Source organism: Leopardus geoffroyi, chromosome B1 (assembly GCF_018350155.1).
Source record: "Leopardus geoffroyi isolate Oge1 chromosome B1, O.geoffroyi_Oge1_pat1.0, whole genome shotgun sequence".
NCBI classification, from domain to species: Eukaryota; Metazoa; Chordata; class Mammalia; order Carnivora; family Felidae; genus Leopardus; species Leopardus geoffroyi.
Window position 1 is genome coordinate 54259093 of NC_059327.1, and position 18375 is coordinate 54277467.

Below are 18375 nucleotides of genomic sequence, written 5' to 3' on the forward strand. Positions count from 1 at the left end.
TCTGAAATAAACCCTGTTCTCCACTAGTGTGAATTAACCTCCCTTTTTTGCTTTCCTGGCATTTCATAGATATCTATGCTATAACATTTATCTCATTAGTTTTTTATTGTATATTTATTTGTCTGTGCTAATTGTCTTTTCCACGCCTCTCACCCTTCCATAATTGTGTGATGAATTCTTTAGGAACTGAGATTTATCTTGTTCATTTTTGTACCCTATTTTTGATACAGAGGGGCACGGAAATAATGTTGTTGAATAAATGAGTGCATAAGTAGATATACTTTAAAACACATTAAAAGTTTTAATAGGACACAGAATGTGTCCCGTTTAGAAAAAGATTGACATATCGTGGGGCACCTGGTGGCTTAGACGGTTAAGTGTCTGACTCTTGATTTCGACTTGGAACATGATCTTCTGCTTCAAGAGATAAGCTTCATGTTGAGCTCTGTGCTGACGGCTCAGAGCCTGCTTGGGATTCTCTCTCTCTCCCCCTCTCTGTCTCTGACCCACCCCCACTCATGCTCTCTCTCTCTCAAAATAAATACATAAAAATCATTTAAGAAAAAAAGGGAGGGGCGCCTGGGTGGCGCAGTCGGTTAAGCGTCCGACTTCAGCCAGGTCACGATCTCGTGGTCCATGAGTTCGAGCCCCGCGTCGGGCTCTGGGCTGATGGCTCAGAGCCTGGAGCCTGTTTCCGATTCTGTGTCTCCCTCTCTCTCTGCCCCTCCCCCGTTCATGCTCTGTCTCTCTCTGTCCCAAAAATAAATAAACGTTGAAAAAAAAATTAAAAAAAAAAAAGAAAAAAAGGGAAAAAAAAGAAAAAGATTAGCATGTCAGACTACATTAAAATTAGGGGATTTCATTCCTCTGAAGACACAAGAAAGTATTACAAAAATTCCCAGGTATTTTCCAAACATCCCTAAAATGTTTTAAATGTTTCACTGTCATAACAGAAATTCATGTTACTTTAAGAATATTTGTGCAGTAATTAAGCTTTAACCCAGACAAAATGTTAAATTAATTGCAAAATGATAGATTCCATTACAAGGATAGCATTTCTTTTGCTGTAAATTCTGCATGAAATTGTTTCCTCAGTCTAAAAAGAATTAATTTATTCCTACTGGGACATCATTACCATTTTAAGTTAATATGCCTTTAATTTTATTAATACTCCCATTTTCGCAATCTCTTCTTTCATTGTTTTTATTTCAGAGGAAGTTAGTTCTTTGTGTAAGAAACATGTTTTAGTTATTTTCTTTGTGATTGAAATTTAAAGCATTTATTAAAATTATTAGCTATTATGTGACTGTTTAGCAATTTGTGACTATTCCCATTACAAAGTTTAAACTTTGTTGCCTTGAATTTGTGAGTGGAAGAGTCACTTCAGAAATGTAGGCATCTATTTTTTTTTTTAATTTCAACCCATGGATCTTTGACAAAACCAGTTAATTAACAATATTTTCCATTTTTTTGACTTGGAAAAGCGGAACAAAAAGAAAGACTATTTTTTGAATCATGAGATATTTCCCATATGTTATTTTGTTAGTCATCAGACCAGTTTGAATATAGGCACTATATAACTAGATTGCCAAGATGAAAATTTTGAGGCCCAGAATATTTAAGTTTTTTGCCCATAGTCATAAGCTATTAACTGGTGGAGCCTGATTTTAAATCCCTAGATGTATTACCTCAAAGCTCATGAATCTGCTTTTGTCAAGGTCATCATTCACCTCCATTTGCCATTGTCTTTCTCTACCAATCAGTAGTATTTGGCAAAATTGATCACCCCTTCCTTCTCTTTCTTCCCCGAAGTCAGTTCCCTCTATTGAATGTTGATTTTCACAGACCAGAAATACAAAATAAAAGTAGAAATAGGCCCCAGTTAGAAGCGACAGGACCGACCTCACATGACCCCTGCTATAGCAACTTGACCTGAACAAGAAGCATATATCCTAAAGGTTGGAAATTAGGAGGATTTTGATCCTGCATTACCCTGCCTCTGACCCAAGCTCTCCCAAGTTATAGAGTCATCCCTGAGAAGTAGCAGATAAGACACCTCTCCTGCTTCCCCAAGGAAGGGTATATCATCAGGAGAACTTGTTTGGATGGCACATAACCTGAGGATGACATTTCACACAAGGAGAAACTGGTACTGAAACATGGATGGAGAGGCTAAGGTGTGACAGGACAAGTACAAGGAAAGAACATTTCCCTCCTCTCTGCTTATCAGATCCTGTCACGCAATCCTCTGAGCTGGGGAAGTACTGGCTAGTTCCTCTTCTTCAGAGTCCTTTCCTGCTTGTCTTCTTTTTTTTTTTTTTGCTTTTGTTCTTTCCTGAAAAGTTATCTTCACAGGACACAGACTATTTTCTTGAAGGCCTCACTTAGCTGCCTTGAGAATGACTTGGATAATGAGCTCCTAGAAGGCATTGATTTCTTTCCCACATTTAGTTTTCTTTTCTTTTTCTTTGACTTGTCTCTCTCAGAAGACTCACCATGGACCCCTTTATGTTCTTTCATGGCTTTGTCATATTCCCTCTGGTATCCTCAGCCTTGCAATCCCACTTGTCTTTCTTCTCTTTGGACATTCCCCTCCAGGTCTCGTTTGCCTTCTTGGAAAGTTTCATAATACTAATGTTAAGACTGTCTGACTTGATCTCTTCTCACTCAGGATCGAGCCACAGCATCTATGCATAAATATGCCTTTGGGGGGGGCACTGAGGCTTTTTCCCTTCTCCAAAGGCTTCTTGCAACCTTTATGATTCTTGGTCTTTTTGAGGTGTTTCCTCTTCTCACTGCAGGCACTGTCGTCCTCATTATTGGAGGAACTGGCAGAGGGCTTGTTGTCAAATCTTTCTGCCATTTCTTCTTCCTCTCCTGAGCTGAATGACTTATTCGTTCCTTCTCTTGAGTCATCTCTACTGTTGATGGCATTCTCTAAGTAGGTATCCTATTATCAAGTCCAAGTGGGCGTGGTGCTCCTCTTCATCGCAGTTAGAGCCCTATTCGCTGTAGTTTTGGTTTACCTCTCTTCCAATATTTCATTTTTGATGTTGAACTTTTTGCATTAACAAAATCAGGTTCCCATGCACCTGCCTCTTGATGCTTCTGAAGGTGCCCTGCTTGGTCTCAATATCAAAGTCAAAGGAGCAATGGGGGTGAAGCCACAGCAAAGTTGACGAAGGAGATCTTCTCAAAGCAGATGTACACGGGTGGCTTATGAACGTAGATAAACCTTGCTCCGGCAGATGCAATAGTCTTGAGCCTGCCTTACAGGAGCAGATGATGCACATGCACCGAGCCCCCGAGCGCCCTTGGAAGTTGCCTGGAAACTTGTGGTTGACCGGTGTTTTCATGACCCAATTAACATCTCTTGGAGGCATCTTGACATGTTCTTGGTGATCTGCCTGTCAAAGGGTTCCTTCATCTCTTCCTTATTCGTAATAGGAGTCAAGAAAATGTCTTTGTTCTTGGGGAAAAGAAGGATCAGGAAGTGGCATTAGGTTTGATCTTGCCTGATGGGCAGATTCAGGCTAATCACAAAAAGCCTCTGGTGCTGGTCGTTGTAGAGTAGCGAAAAGAGATTAAGTATCATGGCGTAGGGGATCTTATAGTCAAAGAACTTGCTGTGCAAGTGCAGAAGGTTGGGGTAGAGCCAAATGTTCTCACGATCAAGAGAAGTCACACATTGCAGCTTCTGGAAGATGTATCCTCAATGCCTCCAGGATTATGTACATCTTAGCATGCATTGGGCAAAGGCCTCAATCAGGTCCACATCATCCTCTAGGGTGGGAGACCCACAGAAGTGCACCTCCGTGAGAGAGATTTTCACATCAACATTCTGGCGGAATTCTGGTGTCACCTCATTCTTGCCTGTGGTGCACTGAGACATGTTGCTGAGGAGTATTTCAAAAAGCAGATGGCCACCAATGTCAAAGGAAGGCAGCAGTCCACCAAACTTCACCGTCCCTCAGCTTCTGCCCTTCATAAATAGGACCTCCTCCATTAGTTCGAGTTTTGAAGAAATCAGAGTTCCCTAAATCCAGATTCTCATATGCCATCATACTTGTAGACGTGGCTGTTCTTTTTGAGTAATTTAAGTCCATGATCCAGAACTACATTGTACTAGATGACCTTCCATTAACGCTCCAGCCTGGATGTTGTCCACTTTGCCTGTCTTGCTATTCTTAAATATCACACCCAGGAGCCTCAACTTTAGCCAATTAGCATTCATAGAGCCTTTCACTTCTTCAACGTTTATTTATTTTTGGGACAGAGAGAGACAGAGCATGAACGGGGGAGGGGCAGAGAGAGAGGGAGACACAGAATCGGAAACAGGCTCCAGGCTCTGAGCCATCAGCCCAGAGCCCGACGCGGGGCTCGAACCCACGGACCGCGAGATCATGACCTGGCTGAAGTCGGACGCTTAACCGACTGCGCCACCCAGGCGCCCCGAGCCTTTCACTTCTGATAGGCACCTTGAACCCCTGACTTTCTGCCATGAGAACAAAGATTTGTCTTACTTGTTCCCCACTGTTTTTCCAAAACAGTACAGAGCCTATTTTGCACTCAGTAAATATTTGTGGAGCAAATGAAAGAATTAAGGAATGTATGCCTTTCATAGAACAGCTTCATATGGATTGTGTATAGGTTTATGTCCCAGCTATGCCTATATATACGTCAACAATACCTCAGTAATAACAAATATTGTTTCTATAAATGACATCAATGTTTACCCTATCATTCACATAAAAAAAAAAAACAACTAAGGGCTTCCTGTTTCTGGTTCCACATGTAAAGAGCTTGGAAGTTGCCACTCTATCCTAATAACAAGTAAAATGCTGAACAGACAGAAAAATCAACAACTCTTCTAGGATCCAAAGGAGAAATGAGAACACAGGGCCCTCAAGATAGGAGAGACAGACAGGCGAATATAGAAAGTCATAGCTCACAGGAGCAGAGGCTCATGTGTGGAAATTGCCATGTGAACCAGGTATTATTGGAGCCTAACTGTCTTAGAGGGAGGGAAAAACCAAATTCCAGTCGCTCTAGCTTTCCATGTGGAAGAAGGGAATATCCAACTCCAACCCACTCTAGCCATCCTTTACCACTGAAGGATGGAGGAAAAAAACTAAGAAATACTTCTGAACTTCATAGTCCAGGGGTATAGGCTTATTAAAAGTCTGAGACCTAATCTCATGACTATAGAACACTTTCTCTTTCCCCACATCTCACCACCACATTACTAAAGACCTATTTACAGCAACTCCTTTTACCCAAGTACCTCACATGTGGCTCTTGAGAAAAAATTACACGGTATACCAAAAGGCCCCTCCACCCCCCCCCCCCACACACAATTTGAAAAGATAGAACGAGTGTCAGAACCAGACATGGCAGGACTGTTGAATTTATCATACCAGGAATTTTAAAAACTACGATTCATATGCTAAGAGCTCTAATGGATAGAGTAGACAGCATACAAGAACAAATAGTGATTGTAAGCAGAGAGATGGAAATCCTAAAAAGAACCAAAGAAAAATGCTAGAGATAACAACAACAATGACAACAACAACAACCAAAAAACACACTATAACAGAAATGAAGAATGCCTTTAATGGGCTAATTAGAAGAAAAAATCCCTGAGCTTGAGGATATGTCCATAGGAACCTCCCAAATTGAAAAGCAATGAGACAGAGACTGAAGGAAAAGAACAGAATATCAAAGACCGAGGGACAACTACAAAAGGTGTGACATACGTGTAATGGGAATTCCACAAGGGGAAGAAAATGAGAAAGGAGCAAATAAATATTTGAATCAATAATGATGGAGAATTTCCCTAAGTTAATGTCAGACACCAAGCCGTAGATCCAGAAAGTTCAGAGAACACCAAACAGGATAAATGTCAAAAAAAAAAAAAAACAAAAAAAACCCCAAAAAACCCTATACCAGGCAGATATTTTTAAACTACAGAAATTCAAAGCTAAAAATAAAATCCTGAAAGAAGGCAAAGGGAAGAAACACCCTGACTAAAGAGGAACAAAGATGTGAATTACATCTGACTGCTCAAAAACCATCCAAGTGAGAAGGGAGTGGAGTGAAATATTTAGTGTTGAGAGAAAACAAAACAAAACAAAACAAAAACACCAATTAGAATTTTGTACCCTGAAAAATTATTCTTCAAAAGGGAGGGCAAACTAAAGCCTTTCTTACATAAACAAAAATTAAGAGAATTTGTTGCAAAAAATGGTAAAAGAAGTGCTTTACAGAAGAGGGAAACAATATAGGTCAGAAACTCAGATCTACATAAAGAAGGGAAGAGCACTGAAGAAGAAATAATAAAGTTAAAAACTTTATATTTCCTTTTTTTTTTTAACATTTCTTCATTTTTGAGAGACAGAGAGAGACAAAGCATGAGCAGGGGAGGGGCAGAGAGAGAAGGAGACACAGAATCTGAAGCAGGCTCCAGGCTCTGAGCTGTCCGGCACAGGGCTTGAACCCACCAACCGTGAGATCATGACCTGAGCCGAAGTCAGACGCTTAACTGACTGAGCCACCCAGGTGTCCCAAAACTTAAAATTTTCTTATCCTTAATTGATATCACAGATAACAGTTTGTTCGAAACAATACTAGTAACAATGCATTTAATTGAGAAACAATTTGATAAACATCACCATGTAAGTTTAAGGTGTGTAGCATGATGATTTGATTTACACATGCTGTGAAATGATTAACACAATAAGTTTTGTTAACATCCATCATTTCATATAGATGCGATAAAAAGAAAGTAAATCCTCCTTGTGATGAGGACCCTTAGGATCAATTTCATTAACAATTTTCCTAGATATCATACAGCAATATTAACTCTAGTCATCGTGTTGTACATTACAACCCTAGAACTTATCTCTTATCACTGGAAGTTTGTATATTTTGACTACATTCCTCCACCTACCCCCCTCCACCCTCTACCTCTGGTAACCACAAATATGATGTCTTTTTCTAGGAGTTTGGTGTTTTTTGCTTTGTTTTCTTTTATTTTGATTTGTGTTTAGATTCCACATATAAGTGAGATCATATAGTAGTTGTCTTTCCCTGACTTATTTTATAATGCCCTTCAGATCCATCCATGTTGTTGCAGATGGTTGGATTTTTCTCATTTTTTATGCCATTGTATATATATGCCACATTTATCCATTCATCTATTGATAGACACTTAGGTTATTACCATGTCTTGGCTATTGTCAATAATGCTGCTATGAACATTGTGGCGGGGCGGGGGGGGGGGGTGCAGGTATCTTTTCAAGTTAGTGTTTTCGTTTCCTTTAGATACATTCCCAGAAGTGGAGTTGCTGGATCATATGGTAGTTCTATTCTTAGTTTTTTGAGTATCCCCATACTGTTTTTCCATCATGGCCGTGACAATTTACAATCCCACCAACAATGCAAAGGAGTTTCTTTTTCTCCACAATTACACCAGCATTTGTTTTCTCTTGTCTTTTTTATGATGACAGGGGCAGGTGGTGATATCTCATTGTGGTTTTAATTTGCATTTTCTTAATGACAAGTGATTGTTGAACATCTTTTCATGTACCTGTTGGCCATTCATATATTTTCTTTGAAAAATATCTATTCAGGTCCTTTGCCCTTTTTGAATTGGATTATTGTTATTGTTATTGTTATTATTTTTGCTTTTGAGTTGTAGGAGTTCTTTGTATATTTTGGATATTAACCCCTTATCAGATACATGATTTGCAGATATATTTTTCTTATTCCAAGGGCTGTCTTCTTACTCTGTTGATGGTTTCTTTTGCTGTGCAGAAGATTTTTAGTGTGGTATAACCCCACTTGTTTATTTTGATTTTGTTGCCTTTGCTTAATGTGTGATTTCCAAAAAAAATATTACCAAGACCCATGTCAAGGAGATTTTTTCTTGTTTTCTTCTATGAGTTTAATGGTTTCAGGTATACATTTAAGCCTTTAATCATCAGTTTTGAGTTAATTTTTGACTTTCATTCTTTTCATGTGAATATACAATTCTCCCAACACCATTTATTAAAGACACTGTTTTTTTCTCCATTGAGTATTCTTGGCTCTCTTATTAAATATTGGTTAACTGTATGTGCTTGGATTTGTTTCTGGGATTTTGATTCTGTCCTACTGGTCTATTTGTCTGCTTTTGTGCCAGTAATGTACTGTTTTAATTACTATAGGTTTATAATACAGCTTGAAATCAGAAAGTGTGATGCCTCCTGCATTGTTCTTCCTCGGGACTTCTTTTGCTCTCCAGGGTCTTCTGTGGTTCCATATAAATTTTATTAGTATATTTTTTAATTTCTGTAAGAAATGCCACTGGAATCTTGATAAGGATTGCATTAAATCTATAGATGGTATTTTAGCAGCATTCAATATTATTTCTTCCAATGCATGAACATGGGAAACCTTTCCATTTATTTGTGTCTCTTTCAATTTCTTTCATCAGTGGCTTGTAGTTTTCAGAGTAGAGATCTTCCATCTTCTCAGTTAAATTTATTCCTAATTATTTTATTGTTTTTGACGTTATTCTGGATGGAATCAATTGTTTTTGTTTCTTTTTCAGAAAATTAGTTGTTAGTGTGTAGAAACACTACTAATTTTTGTGTGTTAATTTTGTATCTTGCAATTTCACTGAATTCACTGATTAGTTCCAACAGTTTTTTAGTTGAGTCTTTAGGATTTTTTATACATAAAATTATGTCATCTCCAAATAGAACAGCTTCATTTCTTCCTTTCTAATTCTGATGTCTATTATTATTATTAATTTATTATTATTATTTTGTCTGATTTTTCTAGCAAGGATCTCCAGCACTATGTTGAGTAGAAGTGGTGAGAGTGGGAATCCTTCTCTTGTTCCCTATCAGAGGAAAAGCTTTTAACCTTTTATCATTAAGTATGATGTTAACTATAGGCTTGTCATATATGGCCTTTATTATGTTGCAATGCTCCTTCCGTGTCTAACTTATTAAATGTTTTTATCATAAATGGATGTAGAATTTTGTTAATTACTTTTTTTGTGTCTATTGAGATGATCGTATGTTTCTTTACTTTCAGAAACAACCTATTTGATTATGTGTGCTTATGTATGCATCTTACATATGTATATATATTTATACATATGCTTATGTATGCTACAATAAGTTAAATGAATGACAACAATGATTCAAGGGATGGGAGAGAGGAATTAAGATTATTTTATTATTATAAGTTACTCACACTACCATGAAGTGGTATAGTGTTATTAGAAAGTGTTCTTAGATTTATAATAAATATGTAGTATAAATTCCAGAACAACCACTACAAAAAGTTTTAAAAAATAGCATAATTTGTACATTAACAAAGGAGAGAAAATGGAGTTATATAAAATGTTCAATTCAAAGGCAGAAAAAGAGTAGAAGACAGAAAAGCAAAAAAGAACAGGAACAACAAATAGAAAACAGTAATAAATATGATAGATATTAATCCAACTATATCAATAATCATCTCAAACGCCAATGGTTTAAATTGGACAATTAAAAGATGGAGATTGTTGGAGTAGATCAAAAAGCAAGATTCAAATATGTGTTGTGTATAAGAAGCCCACTATATATATATAAAGACACATATAGACTAAAAATAAATGGATGAAGAAATATATACCATGATAACTCTAAAAAAAAGCAGTAGCTATATTAATTACACACAGAGAAAATTTCAAAGCAGGGAAAAATATTAGCAATAAAAAAGGACATTAAAGAATGATAAAGGGATCAATTCTCCAGGAAGGCAATGATTTTTAACATGTAGGTGCCTAACGTTGGAGCAACAAACTACATGAGGCAGAAGTGCAAGGAGAAATAGATAAGACCACAACAGAGTTGGAGACTTCAGTATCCCTCTATCAGAAATGGTCAGATAAAAGAGGCAGAAAATCTATAAGGATATAGTTGAACTCAGCAACACCATTGTTCAACTGGCTATAATGGACATCCACAGACTACTTCATCAAATACAATAGACATGCTTCTTAAGCTCACATGAAACATGCAACCAAGGCAAACCACATTCTGGGCCATAAACACACCATAGCAGATTTGAAAAAATAGAAATCATACAATGTCTGCTCTCAGATCACAATGGAATTAAACTAGCGGTCAATAACAGAAAGATGAGTAGGAAATCTCAAAACACATGAGTTTAAAGAGCACACTTCTAAATAAAGCATGGATCAAAGAAATCCCAAGAGAAATTTAAAAATATTTTCAACTAAATAAAAACGAAAACACAACCAAGTTTGTAGGATGTAGCAATAACAGTCCATAGAGAGAAATTTATAACATTAAATGAATATATTAGAAAAGAAGAATTGTCTAAAATAGGTAAACTAAGTCTCTTCCTTAGAAACTTAAAAAAAATAAGAGCAAATTAAATTCAGAGTAAGCATAAGAAAAGAAACAATAAGCAGATATCAATGAAATTGGAAATAGGAAATCAATCAACAAAATTGTATACTTGTTCTTTGAAAGATACATAAAATCAATAGTCTTGTAGCCAGGCTAAGTAAGAAAAAAAAAAAAAAAAAGAGAGAGAGAGACAATATAAATTACTAATATGCGAAATAAAAGAAAGGACAGCACTACAGATCCCTTGGACATTAAATGGCTAATCAAGAAATGCTATGAATAGGGGCGCCTGGGTGGCGCAGTCGGTTAAGCGTCCGACTTCAGCCAGGTCACGATCTCGCGGTCCGTGAGTTCGAGCCCCGCGTGGGCTGATGGCTCAGAGCCTGGAGCCTGTTTCCGATTCTGTGTCTCCCTCTCTCTCTGCCCCTCCCCCGTTCATGCTCTGTCTCTCTCTGTCCCAAAAATAAATAAACATTGAAAAAAAAATTAATTAAAAAAGAAATGCTATGAATTAACTCTATGCCCATAAACTGATAATCTAGATGAAATTCCTTGAAAAACATAAAATACCAAAAGTCACACAAGAAAGAATAGACAAACTGAATAAGCCTATATTTATTAAATAATTTGAGTCAAAAATTAATAACCTCTTCAAATAGAAAGGTGGGGTCTAGACAGATTCACTTTCGAATTCCACTTCACATTTTAGGAAGAAAATGTATCAGTTATTGACAATGTCTTTCGGAGGACAGAAGCAGAAAGAATACTTTCTAACTCATTCTATGATGCTAGCATTACTCTAATACCAAAATCAGACAAAGGCATTAGGAGAAATAATTTCTCTTTGAGCATAGATGTAAAAATTCTCAACGAAATAATAGCAAATAGAATTCAACAATGTATAAAAAGAATTATACACCATAACCAAATGATATTTATCCCAGGTATACAAACCTGACTGAACATTCAAAAATCAGTTTATGTAGGGGTGCCTGGGTGGCTCAGTCGGTTAAGTGTCCAACTTCAGCTGAGGTCATGATCTCATGGTCCATGAGTTCGAGCCCCGTGTCGGGCTCTGTGCTGACAGCTCAGAGCCTGGAGCCTGTTTCAGATTCTGTGTCTCCCTCTCTCTCTGACCCTCCCCCTCCCCCATTCATCCTCTGTCTCTCTCTGTCTCAAAAATAAATAAACGTTAAAAAAATTTAAAAAAATCCGTTTATGTAATCCATTGCATCAACTTTCTATGAAAAAAACCCCACATGGTCATATTAGTAGGTGCAGAAAAAGCATTTGACAAAATCCAACACCAATTCATGATAAATAATTTTAGTAAGCTAGGAATAGATGAGAATTTCCTCAACTTGATAAGAAATATCTATAAAAAAACAAACAACCCCCCACCCCGCCCCAAACAAACAACAAAAAATCCCTATAATCATATACACTGAATATCTGGGTTTCCCAGATTCAAATCCAATCACGTTCATTGTTCATTTTATTTTTCTTCTTTCTCTTTCTTTTTAACAATTGAAATATAACTAACATATAATGTTATCTTAGTTTCAGGTGTACAATATGATGATTCAACAATTCTATACATTACTCAGTGCTCATCAAAATAAGTGTACTCTATCTCCTTTATCTATTTCACCCATCCTCCCACCCATCTCCCCTTTGGCAACTGCCAGTTAGTTTTCTGTATTTAAGAGTATGTTTTGGGGGGCACCTGGGTGGATCAGTTGACTGAGCAGCCAACTCTTGATGTTGGCTCAGGTCATGATCATGGTGTCTTGGAATCAAGCCTCGAGTTGGCATCCATGCTGAGTGTGGAGTCTGCTTAGGATTCTCTCTCTCTCTCTGACCCTCTTCCCCCTCCCCTGCTTGCACTCTCTCTCTCTCTCTCAAATAAAATTCAAAAACAATTGTATTTTTTTGTGTGTCTCCCCTTCTCTTTATTCATTTGTTTTATATCTGAAATTCCACATGAGTGGAATGGTATGGTATTTTTGTGTCTCTGGTGAGGATGTGGAGAAAAAGGAACACTTGAGTACTGTTAGTGGGAATGTAAATTGGTGCATCCACTGTGGAAAACAATATGGAGGCTCCTCAAAAACTTAAAAATAGAATTACTATATGATCCAGTAATGCCACTACTGGACCTTTACCCAAAGAAATAAAAAACACTGATTTGAAAAGATACATGCGCCCCTATGTTTATTACAGAATTATTTACAACAGCCAAGGTATGGAAGCAACCCAGCTGTCCATTCATTGTTGCCTATTATCTTCAGATGAAGATATAACAGACTCTTTAAGATTTTGTCCCAGTTTTCTTTTCTAGTGGTAGGTCTCCCATTCTATATTCTAGCACCTCATACTTCACCTTTCCAAACTTCTTTCAGAATCCCAAACATGCAATGGTATATCTCACTTTAGAGCATGCTTATCTTATGCCTTGGAATACCCTTACTTTGGTATTTCATTTGGATACTACCTATTTATCCCTCAAAACTTAGCCTACAGGGCACCTGGGTGGCTCAGTCAGTTGAGCACCTGACTCTTGATTTGGGCTCTGGTCATGATCTCACGGTTCATGAGATGGAGCCCCACCTATGGCTCCATACTTACAGTGGGGAACCTGCTTGGGATTTTCTTTCCTCTTTCTCCCTCACCTTCCCCCACCACTTGTGCTCACTTTCTGTGTCCCTAAATAAATAAATAAATAAATAAATAAATAAATAAATATTTTTAAAAAATTAAAAAGAACATTTTAAGAAAGGTTAATCACATGAATAAATAATTGAGTGAACAAATAAAAATCTTTTCAAATTTAAAAACATTTCTCACATGTGTCTTCCCTCTCTTTTCCTACTGGCACTTTTCATTTCGGGTTTTATCCATTATAAGTAGAACGTTGTAATAATGCCTAAGTAACTTCTTTCAATATGAGGTCCCTTCTCTCCCTACTTTTCCTCTCTACACACACACACACAGTGTCACAGGGTCCTGGGACACACACACACACACACACACACACACACACACACACACGCCTATTCTTCTATCCTGAGCACTATTACATTAGACTTTCTTAAAGATTCTTGTCTCTATTCAATCCCTTAACTAACATCTTTCTGCCAGTTGTTTTTCCAGTAAATCTCTTTCTCCCCACTTGCATTAATGTAGATGATATTCATCTACCTCATCCACGAATATGCGCTGACTGCTCTTGCTCTGAGATTTGAAACCCTTTCTTCAGATGACTTCCTTCAGCTTGTATGTGCACCTCAATTTTTATCAGAAATGGATACATAACATGGATTATAACCCCGACTGAATTATTAACCTCTTGGGAGAAAAGCATGCATTTTAGATGTCTATAGCATTCTATAGAATAAAATTCTGAATTAAGAACACAGTATGTAATCGGCAATGATTTAGTGATTGATTCCATGCTAATTTTGGAAATCTTTTTTTTTTTTAATTTTTTAAATCTTTATTTATTTATTTATTTATTTATTTATTTATTTTTAATATATGAAATTTATTGTCAAATTGGTTTCCATACAACACCCAGTGCTCATCCCAAAAGGTGCCCTCTTCAATACCCATCACCCACCCTCCCCTCCCTCCCACCCCCCATCAACCCTCAGTTTGTTCTCAGTTTTTAACAGTCTCTTATGCTTTGGCTCTCTCCCACTCTAACCTCTTTTTTTTTTTTTTTTTTTTCTATTTTGGAAATCTTTATTGACATTTTCGCTTAACTATTCTTAGATACAAGTACAATTGGATAGTCATGTGTTAAGGTAATCCATCTTATTTCAGTAGAACCTTGTGGATTTTTGCATTTTTGTTTAAGGTATACTACAGTGTTGATTTCCATGGATCTGTATGTATGTTTGATTACAGTATTAATATGTTAAGAGCTTAAGATGTAAGACCGTAGAACAAAAAGGTTAAGCACTTGGGTTATGAGCACAAATTAACTTGTATTAATTATAGGTTTGAAATGATCCCTGGGTCTCATTCCAGCTGAATAACCTGAGACAAGCCACTGGATTTCAAAGTCTCAGTTTCCTCATCTGTAAAGCAGAGATAATGAGTTCCTAGTTCATAGACTCCTGGGAGAGTTAAAGGACATGGAATGTCTTTCAACTTGTAAGAAAAGAACAGTCAACAGCAAAATGTATATCCAGGAAAACTATCCTTTAGGAATGAAGAGGAAATCCAGACATTCTCATATGAATGGACACTAAAAAAAAAAAAAAAATGGTCACAAGCAGACCTACCCTTCAAGAATGGCTAAAGGAAGTTCTTTAAATGAAAAGGAAATGACAAATAAGGAATCAGGGAGCATCAGGAAAGACAGAACAACGGAAAGAGCAGAAAAACGGGCAAGTATAATAGACAATTTTTCTCCTCATGTGTTTTGCAAGTACATAATGCCCCTCTTTTGTCCATTATAATGTTTTAAATTTTAATTTAATTGGAATTTGAAATGTTTCTAATTTAGTTGTATTAATAGCAAAAAAAACAAAAAAAGACATAGGGCTTCTAAAATATTTAGTAGAGTGCCTGACACAGAGCATAAATGCTTGATATACACCAATTTTTGTTATAAAGAAGATTTAAAGATCAAATCTAAACTTCTAATTTAATCTATGAGGAACGTGAGATCTAGAGAGGGCAAATGACTTGCTCAAGACCAATAGTTAATGAGAGAAATGGCCTGGATAAAAATCCCGGTCTCCTGATACTCAGTGTAGTCTTGTAATGTCCATATTGCTTTGCAGGCTGTGGAGGACTCCCTGAAGGCCTTCTAAAGGTGTTCCGCTTCCTCTTACTGCAGGTATATAGTGCTCTGAGAGCATTGGATATGTAAATTTTTGAAACTGAAAGAATAAAAACATACGGAATCGTTGAATCACCATACAGTACCCCTGAAACTACGATAGCACTCCATGTTAACGAACTGAAATTAAAATAAAAAGTTTTTAAAATTTTTTTTAAAAAGAATAAAAGCAAAAGTATTTATCTCATCATATCCAGTTCCTTTGTTTTTCACCAGGAAGGGCCTATAAAATTGTCCCTTGCCGGCTAGTGATAAAAATTTCATTTGAATTTATACTACCTTGACTTATATTTTCAGGTGGTAAACATTATTTTGAGTCAAGCATAGTGCTATTTCTATCTTACAGGAGTTCATTGTTCTATTTCAGAGGTTTCTTTTTAAAAATTCTTCTTGGAGTTTAAACATGCTCATGGTTTTCCTCTTCGAAATAGATCCTACATGCAGTTTTAAAGAATGCTTTCTTAAACTATGAGAAGGATGACTAATTCCATTTTAAGTTTGTGGCCAAATGATGGAAAGCAAAGACATCCTCCAGAGAGTTTACCAGGGGGCTGGGGTCCACAAAAACCTTTTAACAGAGATTTGAAAATGCAACTGTATTAATTATCAGGAAGGATACTTTTCCCCTAAAAGAATATTCAGCTATAACAATAATGATTTGTTTGCCTCATTTAGAAGCATAGATTTTTTTGAAAGTAAGGAAAATTCTTTTACAAGGAGAGCTAAGCCAACTCTCGTGCATATGTAAGAAATAAATCCCAATTCTTTCTTGTTTCTGTTTCTTTTTTTTCCCCAAAAAAATTGTATAAATGAGGAAGTAGTGCCAAGGACCTATTAGTAATAGTTATTTCCTAATTGCAGTGGGAAGCATCCTGCATGTTTAAATAAATATTGTTAACTCTGACCCCTCGCTTTGCCAGGACTGATAAGGCAATTGTTTGACCTATATGAAGCGCATACAGTATACACAGAGTGGAGTGCAGCAGGAAAACAGGAAACAATAAATCAGAAATTAGAGCACTGATTGTTGTAGCTAATTACATCAGGCTTCTGCTTAATTTCTCACTCTGTCATTCTAACCTGATTTTCTTGCCAACAGACTTTGCAAATTGCTGGTGTCACGTACATTCAGCAAATAATAATCCTTAGTTACTGTGACTGACAAATGAATGAGCAGGAGAAGATAGTTTATTATGCAAGGATGAACTGAGACATTCACCAGATACCTGCCTGGATGCTTTTTTAATTCACTTACCTACATGTGCTGCATGATGCATTTCTCCAGGAGCAGAGATTTTGGCCATCAAGACAGCTTAATTAGATTTGTGGTTTGGTTTGATAATATTGAGCAAGAAAAGACGGTACTGTAAAGCGGAGGGAGGGAAGAGATTGGCTTGGACAAAGAGAGAGATAAAGTGGTAACTTAGCTATTTAAGTCAAATCCAAAAATAATACGTTTAGGGTGAGTGAGATTACTCAGCATGTTATTGAAGGTAAACCTTGTCTAACATAGATTTGGGGAGCCAACTTGGTATTTTCAGCCTGTTATGGTTTGAGTATTGAAATTCTAAACCGCATGTGTTAAAAAAAAAAAAAAAGAATAATACAAATGAGATGCTCTTATTCCGAATTAATTGATTACTCCCAGGTGCTACTTCTGTACGGAGATAATGCATGTCAGTTCAGTTTTCCTTGAACCCAGTCCTGGTGTTATTTAAATAGTCTAAAATCAACTTTCCTTTCCTTTTTTTGATTTTATAAAAAATCCTTAAAAAGTTCTGCTATAGACCCTGAAGATGGAATATGAAAGATCTAAGTGAAGAGAGTTTTCACTCTTGGTTATTTAATAAATTTTCATATTCTGGGTATACTCTCTAACTTTGTTATAGTATTTACTAATCAGATTATCCAACTGCTGAGCAAATCTCCAGCTAGATACAACTTCACCCAGGCTCGCTGCTTCTTTGGTGCTTAATAAAAATCATATTACTTTTTTTAACTGAAGGTTCCATGTATGCAAGTTATTTAAAATGAAAACTGCTTCTCAGTTTAAAATCAAATTTACTTCATTCTTCTTTTCCCCTGGACTCTGATTTTTACCCCCATCTTGCTTTAGCATCATTTTCAGGGGAAGAGAAAGAGAATTAAACATTGAGCTGTGAGGGGATCACACCGTGACAAAGGATGTGGCAGAGATGTAGGGTCCCATGTTTGAAACCACTGTTCCACTTGGTAAAGCAAGAGGTCAGAGTTAACTATTTACTTAAACGTGTAGGTGATGTCTTACATTCCAGCGATGAACTTGGAATGCAGGCCAATTAAGCAGCCCAGGAACTGTGGTAGAAGGGCCAAAAAATGGAGTATAACGTGCCAGCATTGCTGCTGGTCCAAAGGTCAGAGGGTGCAGAATGCTTCATTCCTTGTGTCTTCAAATTAATTCTCATGTATAAAATGTTTAAACCTCTCCAAATCCCAAGCTGACCTTCCAAGAGTCCTTCTTAATGTCTTTTTTTTTTCATGTTTTCAGACAAATTTTATAGATATATATTAAATAACCATCGTGTGCGTATTGTGCCATTGCATTCTTCCCACGGTAGGGGAAGATGTCTTCCCACTATAGGGAAGACCGCTTAGTATAGCATCCCAAAGTCATCGCCCTCAAGAGCAGTTGAAGGAAGCAAACTTGAACTTACAAAACAAGAATTAAATGACACAAACCGGAACATAATCTTCTAGATTCCTAAATGTGTGGTATTGACAAGGCTATGGAATTTATTTTTTTTTTAATTTTTTTTTCAACGTTTATTTATTTTTGGGACAGAGAGAGACAGAGCATGAATGGGGGAGGGGCAGAGAGAGAGGGAGACACAGAATCGGAAACAGGCTCCAGGCTCTGAGCCATCAGCCCAGAGCCTGATGCGGGGCTCGAACTCACGGACCGCGAGATCGTGACCTGGCTGAAGTCGGACGCTTAACCGACTGCGCCACCCAGGCGCCCCAAGGCTATGGAATTTAAAGAGACCAAATTTTTCAGAGAATGGAGATCATTTGACATGGACTTAGGTGGATAAATAACATTTGGATAGCTGGAGAAGAAGGAGGAGACATTTT

At 37.1% G+C, this 18375-nt stretch overlaps 1 pseudogene; it reads right to left on the reverse strand.

The window, feature by feature from the left end:
* Positions 1-2087: 2087 nt before the first annotated feature.
* Positions 2088-13297, reverse strand: LOC123596358 (annotated as a pseudogene).
* Positions 13298-18375: the final 5078 nt, after the last annotated feature.